Genomic DNA, 11905 nt, shown 5'->3' with positions numbered 1-11905 from the left:
TTAGATATTATGTTTGTAATGTTTTAGCACATCTCATGTGACTGGATTTCAATTTTCTGAATAACTTTTGACTCCCGAGTCTCAGGTCAGGTTTCAGTATCTTTAAAAATGTTATTTCTTGCCATGTTAAAAAACAAAAGACTTTACATCCATCAGCTCTTTAGACGTTATGTCTAAGCTCCCTATTTTTTTTTATTATTGAAAAAGTAGAACAGTAGCTTTCAGAAACTCTGGATGAGAAAACGTTTTGATCATTTTGATGGTATGAAGCTGAAGAGACAGCTGTCCTCAGAGTCTTCAATGTTTGCTAAGGGATGCGAGACAATTTGTAGGGTAACTCCAGTCCTTGAGGGTTGGAGCTAAGTGATATTATTTCCTCAACGTTAGGGATCCTCACCTGTGCGGTTATCATCTGTTCTAAAGGAAAGTTAGATAAACTTTATGAATGATGTTTTCAAGTCAAAGACTTGTTTGTTTTTAATTTGTGGCATAATACTTGAATTGTAGAGAATTTAAACTGCCATACTAGTACATTTACGATGTGTTAGGTTTTTTTGTAAATTTAACTGTTTTATCTTTATTCTCATGGACATTTTTGTTTAATTTTGAGTTGTTTTGTAAATGCCTTGCAGAGTTTTATCAGTGATGATTTTATTGCTAATTTTATTATTTGAGTGTCTCGCTTTGTTCAATTTAATATGCATCTGAGTCATTGCTTCATATCTCTCTAGAGAGTTGTACATAAGAAACATGTTTTAGAAGTAAACATTCTCTCTGCGCTTACTTTGGTTATCCAGCTTCAAAAACATGAATGCTAGATCAGTCAGAGGTTGGAAACCCTACGGTGGTGCCTGGCCATGTTGTCCTGGTAGCTCGCGCCTCCTGCTGAGATAGAGCAGGTGCAAAGAATGAATAATTACAGTACAGCCTGAAGTTTTACGTCAGTCAGAACAGGTCGTATATCCAGGAGCAGGTCTTCATGGCGGGTCTTGAAACAAAATGCCATATGAAAAGTCACAACAATTCTCAGGAGAACATTTAATAGTAAAAACCTTTTCAAACAACTGCGTTGAAAGTGCTTAATCAGGAAAAAGAAAACGCTCCTTACTGTGAGCAAGTGAACACCACGCGCTATGATCTGAGACAAACTCCAACTGGAAGAGAATCCGAGCTAAAACTCTCACTTGAGTGAAACTGTGAACCAACAGTGAACACGAACGATGCGTCTCTTAAAAACAGCAGCGGCGACCGCATCAATAGCAGCAAAGGTAGAAGGATTCTCAGTCAGGAACAGCACAGCTGGCCCCAAACTGCCAACATCTTTCACCACAAAAAATAGCTCTAAATAAAAAGGCAACATGTCAGACAAGAAGCTTCTCTTTTCTGCTAACTTCCTTTACTTTTTCTCCATTTTTGCCTCCTGTTCTCGTACTGTGACGGCTCTGTCACCCAACGGGGGCTGCCATGACAGTTTGGGCGCTCCGTCTCCTCCGTATGCCGTTGGCACCGCTGACTCTGCACTCCTTCACCGCAGTCACTTCTTCATTCTCTTTACTACTTCCCTTCCTCGTATTCCTGCATAACTCCTGTGCGCCGTATTAAACAGGCTAAATGAGGACGAGCGTTTAAAAGGCAAAAGCTTTGAATGTACCCCAGTTTAAGTAACAAGAAACAAGCAAGACAACGTTGTACTGCTGCTTTGTGTTTCACTGGCAGTCACAGCGTGTTTTCTCCCGCTCTAATATTCTTATTCTTTATTTCTTTGAGGAAAACTTTTGGCAAACTTTAACTACAACATTTCACGCATGGTAGATGTTGAAGTTGTCCATATTTAGAGTCTTCTGCTGTTTTTCCTGGCACCTGTTTTCCCAACTGAACTTTCCAGCTACTTCAAAAAGAGGTTGCATGAATTTAAAAGGAGAACTAGCCACCAGATTCTGCCCATCAATACACTTGATCAGTTATACATAGATGGTGTGACCACCTCAATTAGAGCAGGAGTTTTAGCACTTTGCTGTTGTGTTGCATGTAGTAGTGTGTCGGCACGTCAAGACAGAAAGACAAGAACCCACTGTTGGGGCCCATTAACCTGAGAATGGTTGTAAGAATATTTCTAATCAACTTCAAGTCCATCATTCTAAATAAAAAATGTTTCTCACAATGTATTTCAGGACACTTCCAAACTTATCAGGAACCAAATTTATTTGCAGCAAACCAGCAAAATTCACCCCGAGATCAGGCTATGCAGAGCTCAGAGACATAGCAAAAATGCCAAGGACTTTCCTGCTCTAGAGACCTCAGTTAGTATGTTAAATGTTGAAGATAAAGACTGCTCAATTAGAAAAAGACTCACTGACTCTGGGTTGAAAATCTCTTTTTTCTAAAGAAGACATGACGGCATGAGTTTCTTGAGGTTCCATCCTATTGAAACACAGGAAGCCTGGAGGAATGTCCTTGTTTATGCTGCAAAAGAACTGTTAAGCATGGTAGTGGAGTGATGATCATTTGGACTTGATTTTCAGTTATATGCCATCTGGCAACTTACAGTCACTGAGTGGACCGTGAACTCCTCTTTATCTCAAAGTATTCTAGTCACATATGAGCTGTCTGTCCAGCAGCTGAGGATGACCTCAAACTGGGACATCAACAGGACAATGGTCTCAAGCACAGCAGCAAATCTACCAAAGAATATCTGGAAAAGAACCAAAGTCTAGTACCAAAGTCACATAAGTCCTGAGGGTAAGAAAAAAATAGATTAGACTTCCTGAGTTTAAAAGTACTTTACCTTTTAAGGAACTTAACAAAATGATATTTATTTTATGCCATAAAATAAATATGGCATATTATTCTGTTCTATAGCCTGAACAGTATAACGTCTTCAGGCTATAGATTTGAGTTTGAAACTAAATACCAGCAATAAAACTTATGGAGTATGCCCCACAAAAAAAAACATCATTTCCAACATAAGTTCTTCTAATAAAGTTTTATTTATTATACCACAGAAAACATCAACCGAATGAGATAAGCAACTTTAAATGAAACCAAAGTTTCACTACTTTAAGTGAAAGTAAATGTGTAATGCATACTTTCCAATAAATAAACACACAATTAAAACCCCACAATTCACTGAATTGGTTTGTTTTCCATTTGCATCCTTTGGCTGAGTCTTTATTAAGGAAGTTTTGATGTCAACAACACACTTAAGATCCTTCTGTGAGCGGTAAAATGTATTTAAAAGTTAAATGTGCCAATAAGCAACTTTACCGTTTCTTCCATTCCTGAATACTCAGATTAACTTCTTGGAGGTGAAGATGTCAGTGTTGGATCTAAAAGGAGGAATTGGATATTATCGCAATTAATTAAAGACATGTTATTTCCTAACAAAATAACATTTACTTATGAATTTAATTTTGATTAAATTCATAAGTAAACAAGAAGACTGTTTTAGCAAATTGCAAATGTTGGTCAATTATTTGGCTGATTTTTCAGAAATTTGGTTTCTGTTAGATATAATATTTGGTCTTGCTTGCGATATCAGAAAAGAACAGACTCAGCCAAATCCTTATCTCCTTATCTCTACATTCAGTAGACGTAAAGTTGCTCTTTTTATTTCCACGTCTTCACAAACTTGACTGTGTGTCCTTTCAGCAAGACAAACGTGACAGAACCCAGTTAGCAATCAGTACACAGACACTCCAAGCTGGTCAGTACAGACAGTGTGTGTCTGCCTCCAGGCCTGTGTCCTCACTGTGTGTGTCAGGCTCAGTGACACCTCAGTCACTTCAGTTTGCAGCTGCGGTGTGTTTGCCACATGACTGCCTGCCCAGTCCTTTATGTGTGTGGACATGACGCACGACAGGAAGTGGTGTTGGGTTTTGTTTTGTTTTTCACTGAGACCTGACTGTTTAACTGGCCGTAAGGGATGCTTTGCTATGGGGTGGGGTTGTATAGAGTAGTTCTTGGTAGTGAGCATTTTACATATGTATAACCAAATGTATTTCTGCTTGGGGAAACATGGTGAAATTGTCACAAAATGTCAAACCAAAAGCTAATCAAAGCAGGAATTTGTTTAGTTTTAGCACCATCTAAAGCAGGGGTCCCCAAACCATGGCCCACGGGTTGGATCCGGCCCGCCTCCACATTTGGTTGGCCCCCTGAACAATACCAGAGAGCATTCTGATTTTTTTTCATTTACCGTATTTTCCGGACTATAAGCCGTTTATATGTGGATTTTTCTTCAACCACCAGGGGGCTCTTTAGCAGGAAGTGAATCATTGGAAGTCTGGTTACTTGCGAGCCAACATTGAGCCCACAAGCAGCAAAATGAGTAAGAAACAGATCAGATGTTTCTTTGCAAAGGGGAAAAGGCCCAGAGAAGAGACAGGAGAATGGATTTATCCCGGAGCGGTAGGTGAGTCCCACATTACAAGCCCGCTCTACGTAATGAGGCAATGAAGTTTCAAGCTGCTTTGCCACATAGAGACCAAGCAGGCTGTGGATATAAGCAACACTTCAGGCGTTATTGTCTCTTGTCACTCCCAGATGGGACCGTCTCGTTGCAGAGAAACAAGCTCACGGCTCCCGTTAGTCATTATCGTGAGTAAACATTTTCACGAAAGTAAAATGTTCATTTTTGTGGTGCTTCTGTTATTTTTGAAGGGATATATATAAACGTTACCATAGCGACCAGAGTCGTTTGGGCAGTGGTCGAGAGGAGATGAGTAGAGCTTGTGAGTTTTAAGTCTGGTTTAGACGGAAAGATCTAAGAATTGTCGGCCGATTCTCCAAACCTCTGTGACCACAGAGCTGAAAAGTACAACAGGTTCGATCGGTTCGTGTGTCCAAGGCAGGAGCGACACGAACTGATTCCAGTCACGAACATCCCGATTTCAGAGGATAATCCAGTAAAAAACTCCAACATAGCGGGAATTTAGAATAACCAAACACGGATGACGATGTAGAAGCAATAGTGATAGTTTGTGGAGTCATTTTAAGAGATAAAATATGTAACAAAAAGAAAAGATGGTGGATAAAAGGACGGGAGCAGCCGCTCTATTTGCTGCACTATGATTTGGAGGTGAATATGTTTTTTCATAGTTAACATTTTTAACTGAATAAACATAATAATGACCTTTAGATTTAATTAACATTTCCACATATCATCTCCGATATCTACCGACTCTCAGTTGCGCGATATGTCAGCTGTTTGGGATTCCCCTCCGTTCTTACGTCACCGCGCTTTTTGATTTTCTACCTGTCACATTCAACAGGTTGTATTCTCGTCCCAAGTCAGGGAAAACGGCTGCGATAAAAGGGCCAAGACAACCCAAATAGGGCATATTCAGTATTTAGTGGGAACACCAACATGCAGAAGCCTTATCTGACTGTTCATCCTCTTCCCCCGCTCACTCCCGGGCCGCAACAAAATTTTCAAGACTTGACCGGTCCGCGGTAATAAACAGGTTGGGGACCACTGATTTAGCACATGCTATAGCAACACGAAGGATCAGCACTTTTACTGTTACAGTTACAGTTCGGAAACTACTGTAATCGGTTCTGTTACATCTAATCTTGGCAACTTTTTCTTTCTCAACCCTAATAAATGTGATATTCAATTGACCTGTTATGACTCAAATTTTGGCTGTCCGCCCCCCTCTGCTGCTGCTGCTGAATCGTTGTGGAAAACCTGGAGCGGAGAGATATCTGCGGCTTATATGTGTATGTTTGCTGGTTTAAAAAAAACAAAAAAACTTTGGGGTTGTGGCTTATAGTCCTGTGCATCTCATAATTGGGAAAATACGGACTATAATCCTTCCTGGAATTTTTCTGTGAAGAACCCAGAGAGGGTTATTTGGTTATTATTTATTTCATTAATAGTGTTATTATTTATTTCCTGACTTGTTCTGTGAAGAACCCAGAGAATGTTATTTGATTGTGCTTTCTGGAAAACAATACATTTTTACATTTAGGCACTCCTGCAATCGTTACACTTTTTCTGTTACAAACTGACTCCCGCCCCCCACCAGAGAAGGGAGAAGTTATGTGGCCCTCACAGAAAAAAGTTTGGGGACCCCTGATCTAAAGCAAATGGTAGCTGAAACCTTTCCCTCAGATTCATTAAGCAATACAAGTATTTTTCTAACACATTTTTCAGTCATCATTTCATTCAGTTACACCAGTTCCATAAGGAGAAATGGAGCAGAATTGGAGCAGACTACTATGAGAAGTATGTGGAAAGTTGAACATGAATGGAATGAGATAAGCAAGCAAGTTTATCTTAGGAAAAGAAAAACAAGAAAAACTTGATGTTCACAGATGCACTTAGTCCAATGTGACTCGGCTTGAGCTATTTGCAAATGAATAATGGGTACAAATGAATCTGAAATCACTGTTGAACTTAGCTTCTCCATGCAGGTTCATGGATAAGCTCATATCCATCTGAAGTGGTCAAAAGACAAAAGGAAAAAGACAACTTGGACAGACTATCAACCTTCCTCAGATTTATTTCTGTTTTCAAAGACAGAAACCTGTCAAAATGTATATTTTTCAAATGGATTTTGACTTTTATAGGTAAGAGATTGAGTCTGAAATGTAGCCATCTAAAGACAGACATAGTAGCTAAAGTGATGATCAGAATGAGCTTTTTTTCCCTTTGGTTTGTACACACAAAGAATTTTATTTCAGTTCCAATTTGTTTTAACATTAAGACATTTCAAATATACAGTATTTCAATAAAAAGGGACAAAATGAAAGTGTACAGTGTAATTCATGTAACTAATGAATTTTTGACTGCAAACTAAAAAATGTCTGGTTAAGAGATTAAATCTCAGACGTCCTCCTGCTTTTACAGGGAGACCACATCAGTTGTATGACAAGAACTGTTCTCCCATGGGGGCTAAAATAAAAACGAGAAAGTTAAATGTGCCGTTTAACTTATACAGATGTTCGGTTCCACATACGAGGCTAAGACACACCGTAAGCACTTTCCCCTGGCATTTATAGTTAATACTTACAATCTGGACTGAAAAGTGCCTTTCTGAGCTTCCTTCCAAGATGGCTTCCTCATTACATTAAACCTGTGGGTTCTGTGGGCTATGTGTCCAGTCAAGACTGAGTGGATGTGAGTAGAGTGTCTTGCACTGTGTGTATGTGGTCTCAGTGCAGGAAGCCAGTCTGTGGTGTGGCTGCAGGCCAGACCGAGTGGAATAATTGATTGCCGATTGACCCTCCACTGCCACTGCGGACAGTCTTCTCCACTGCATTACTGCACAGACTGACCAACAGCAGCTTCATGAGAATATGAATTATTCAACTGAGTGAAAAACATCAATTGAAAAAAAGAAACATTAGTATGTCAGTATGTATTTCCTACAGGCTCTTTGAATGCTATAAATTAGAACAACAAATAATAGTGCTACATAAAGGATACAGAGACTCCAAAAAAGCTCTTAATGTGAAACATTCAAGTATTTCTTTATTGATAAAGTGGGAAAAAAAAATTCAATAAAAGTTAGGATTGGTGCCTAATCGTTACAGGGATATCTCCCTAGCTGGCCTTCTTAATCCAAATCCACAAAAGATTTACTTCACCACATTAAACTAAGATCTCAATTACAGAATCATAACTTTATTTTGGGAGAGTGGTACTGCATTAACATTAAATTTTTATGTTGGCTACCTAAATTATTTTATGTGAACAGCAGGTAAGCTGGATAAATGTTACATAGAGATTCCAGTAACTCGGGCAGGAGCCTGAATGTCTCCAAAACATTTACTTTAAAAAAGACCTTGTGCCTTCTCCGGGTCAGGGGGGTCGTCCTGCCTCAAGTGGAGGAGTTTAAGTATCTGGGGATCTTGTTCACGAATGAGGGAAGAAGGGAGCGGGAGATCGACAGGCGGATTGGGGCAGCGTCTGCCGTGAAGAGGGCGCTGTACTGGTCTGTACATCGACCGATCGACCGGTAAATCGAAGCTCTCGATTTACCGGTCGATCTACGTTCCCACCCTCATCTATTGTCATGAGCTTTGGGTCATGACCGAAAGAACGAGATCACGGATACAAGCGGCCGAAATGGGTTTCCTCCGCGGGGTGGCTGGGCTCTCCCTTAGAGATAGGGTGAGAAGCTCGGTCATCTGGGAGGGACTCGGAGTAGAGCCACAACAGGAGGAGCCAGTTGAGGTGGCTCGGGCATCTGGTAAGGATGCCTCCTGGACGCCTCCCTGGTGAGGTGTTTCGGGCACGTCCCACCGGGAGGAGGCCTTGGGGAAGACCCAGGACACGCTGGAGGGACTATGTCTCTCGGCTGGCCTGGGAACGCCTTGGGATTGGATGGATGGACCTTTGCTTTGCAGCTTAGCATTTTCCAACCAAGAAACCAGTGAAACTCCCTCACTACAGCAGATAAAACCTGCATCTATGTCCATGAAATGGCAGTCAAGGGCATAACAGAGGTAGGTGGACTTTAACCCCCTCATTTCACAAAATACATAAAAGCAGCAAAATTGTATCCTGATCCCACTTTGAAATATTTCATTATGGATTCTTCTGATTTCAAGACAAAGGACCTCCAAACAATGGACAGTTTTTACTCAAAATCCCGCACCAAGACTATATGGCAAGAAGAAGGATGGAGGATGAGAACAACTGAGCAGCAGCTCCACCATCAAGAATAACATAGTAATGATCCTGGAGGACTTTAGGAAGAAGGCTCCCTACAAGAACTATTAAATTATTATCTTAGAGAGCAGAAAACACAAAGCTAAAAGTAGAAATGGGAGGAACCAACATGGAAAGCTAAATCTAGGCTAGCTGAGTACCACCACCAGAGTTAAATGGTGAGTGGATGATACATGAGAGCAATAGAAGAAATCATCAGAATCAAACTAAGTACCTTCATTGTGGTTTGAGTAAACTTTTGGTAAATTTTACAGCTAATCCTTTTTGTGTAAAGCAATTCACATTATGTTCCTAACCCATGTAAAAATTGGGCTGCTAGATATATCTTTGCAGCTAATCAGCAGTGACTTACATATTTTTACTACTTATTTAATATAATTGAAGAACTGACATCAGAGAGATCAAAATATTATGTTTTTATGGTTCTGAAAAGTTACATAATGAAGAGTTTCTATGTTTTGCTGAAGCAGAACTTGCTGAACTGCAGAGAAGTGCTACTTAACCCATCACATGTTCTGTTTATTTAACAAAATAAAGCTCTAATGTTTGAGTCAAAAACAAACAAAAAGATAATTTTCAATCACAACAAATACTTTATATTCATCTCTGTTAACACAAAAACAACCTGGAGAAAAGGGACTTCCACTACATGACCCCCTCAGAGAGCATTCAAGAGAGGTCAGCGCTTTCTGGTGCCTCTAGGTCACTCAAGAAGTAAAACATTTGGTTGTTGATATCAGTGTTGTGGCCGATTTGCATGTATGGCTCACAATTCTACTAAACCACAGCCGTAACCACTGGTGAAACAAAAAGGCCTGAGTGGCCTTTTTTTTTTTTTTTGATCCAGTGAAACTGAATGAGAAACAATGAGTGGCTGATTGCTGAATCACTGGCGCTCACACAAACACACAGAGAGAGGAAGTGAAACATGAAGGGAAGTGATAGTGGCAGATTGAAGGAATCAGCAGGAACTGGACCCCTCCTTAAAAGCTTGACTAAGTAAATCTGCTGGTGCTCAAATGAAAATAATATAAGGCAAGCACAATTATCTTTGAGGGAATTATTGGAAGCAAATTAAGACCAGAAAACAGAGGCATCAAAAACATAAATCGTCGCCGAAAGTGATGCTAGTTTTTCTCGTTAAACTCCTAAGCTTGGCGATCTGGAGGCGACTCCTCCTTTGAGGCATTGTTTAAACGCTTAATTTACCACTTTTAGGTAACAAGTATGCCATTTCCTTTGATTTACACTCCTCCTCTACCTCATTGTTTTCAGCACATCATCCCTCCGGTCTCATTTGTTTGTTTGTTTGTTGGTTTTTTTACTGTATTTTCAAAGCATGGGACAAGGTTAGATTTGCTGTTTGGGCATATTTTCTCCTGTGATAGCATGTTTGAATTTGTCCACTCAGCATGCAGCATGTCAGTGTGTCTGAATGTGTGTGTGTGCTCGGTGTGGAGGCAGGGTACGCAGCTCAGTCAGGGGGTCGCAGCGCCAATGGTGCCAAATTGCTTTTCCCCGGTGTGTCGGGTAGGGACCGCTGTGGTGAACCTCCACCGCCCTCCCCCTCTTAAGTGAAGGTGGAGCTTCAGGCCCCTGGGTCACTAACTCCATCACCAGATCAAGAGTAATAATTATTAATACCCCGTTGAGTGTTAACAGCACGCAGGTGATTTATCAAAAATGTCGATTACGTTTTGCGCGGGGTGACAACTTTTCAAAGCTGAGCACGTCCCACAGGAGCCGCTCTAAATGGAGCCAGCGGCTGCAAGACGGCACTCACAGGTTTCTGCTAAATAAAATAAAAAATCTCAACACAAACAGATTGGAATCGCTGCTGTCAGAGAACAAAAAACGGAAGATGACCAAATAAAACATCCAAAAAATAAAGAAATAAATAAAAATTTAACTCTAAACCCACAACAAACAGTAATAGCTGAAGTTAAAATGTTCAAGATGCAGGTTAAAAAAATACTCTTAATGAATAAAGAAAGTAAGCAAAAGTTACATATGTCAGACATGACTTTGTTGAAATAGCTGCTAACTTTATATTGTCTGTATGTGCTGTGTAGTTAGTAAAAAAAAATGAAAATCTCTTTTTTTTAAAATTTGAATTGGAACCGACAAGATTGGATGAGAAACCCAGTCAAGGCTGTTAGAAAACAGAGAGGACGGCCTCGGTGTCAGCAAGTCTCATAATAATCATTATATCTAGAGATGAGCCAAAAACTATTCATATTCCTGGTAGATATAAGTTTAAGCTCATCTTTTAAATTTACCAATATGTTTCTTCTGACCAGAAATAATTAATTTTTAAAAGTGACTCAGCTTGAGTGCTGATTGTTATGTGATAGAGAATCTGTGGAGAAAGGCAAAAAGGTTAGGGTGATGGAAAGGAGGTCTTTCAACATGGAAGCCAAAACTAAAGTGGAAATATGTAGGAAGTTGCTCAGCAACTACAAGAAAAGGGCAGTGATTATGCCAAACAATGTTCTTCCACAGATATTTGAGAATAGAATGAAAACATTTTGACATGTCATCTTTTTAAAACAAAATATAAATACGAACTCTTTTTTGTTTTTTTCAAAATTGATACTCAAATCTCTATTGGATCCGCGTTCCAAACCTTATCTATGGTCAACAGCTCTACTGAAGAGCCTGAAGAGACTACTGCATAAAATGAGTTTCTGGGTGAGACACAGAGCAGAGTGGCTGATCCTAAATATGGAGAGGAGCTGGTTGAGGTGGCTCAGGTGTCTGGTCAGGATGTGTCCTGCATGCGTCCTGCTGATGTGTTCCTGGGATGCCCCATTGAGAGGAGACCCAGTACAGGAACACGCTGGGATTTCCCCAGAGGGCTCAAGGTCCAGAGAAATAATCAAAGCAGGAAACTACAAAAAATTTAACTCTGTAAATTCTGTAGCAGATGTGGCTTCAGCTATGAGTTATGTTGAAAAGTTACGGAGTTATAAACTATCGGAATGAGATCATTCACTTTCACAGGTTTGTATAAACCTGGTGGCATCAGGAGAGTTGCAGATTCTGATCATCTCTGTTCTATAAAAATGAAAAGTTTAGCTAAAACTAAAGTCCTGATGAAGGATGTTTCCAGAAATCTTCTCAGCTGAGTAGATGGTAGATGGTGATGGTGAAGTCAGATTATTGAAGGGCTTTAATACAAGCTATATGAGCAAACACAAAATAAGAGCTCAGTTAAACGTGTGAAAA

The sequence above is a fragment of the Poecilia reticulata genome, chromosome 4, assembly GCF_904066995.2.
Source record: "Poecilia reticulata chromosome 4, P_reticulata-male-v2, whole genome shotgun sequence".
In the NCBI taxonomy this organism is placed as follows: Eukaryota; Metazoa; Chordata; class Actinopteri; order Cyprinodontiformes; family Poeciliidae; genus Poecilia; species Poecilia reticulata.
The sequence above is the reverse complement of the archived record's forward strand: the minus strand, read 5'-3'. Positions refer to the sequence as shown.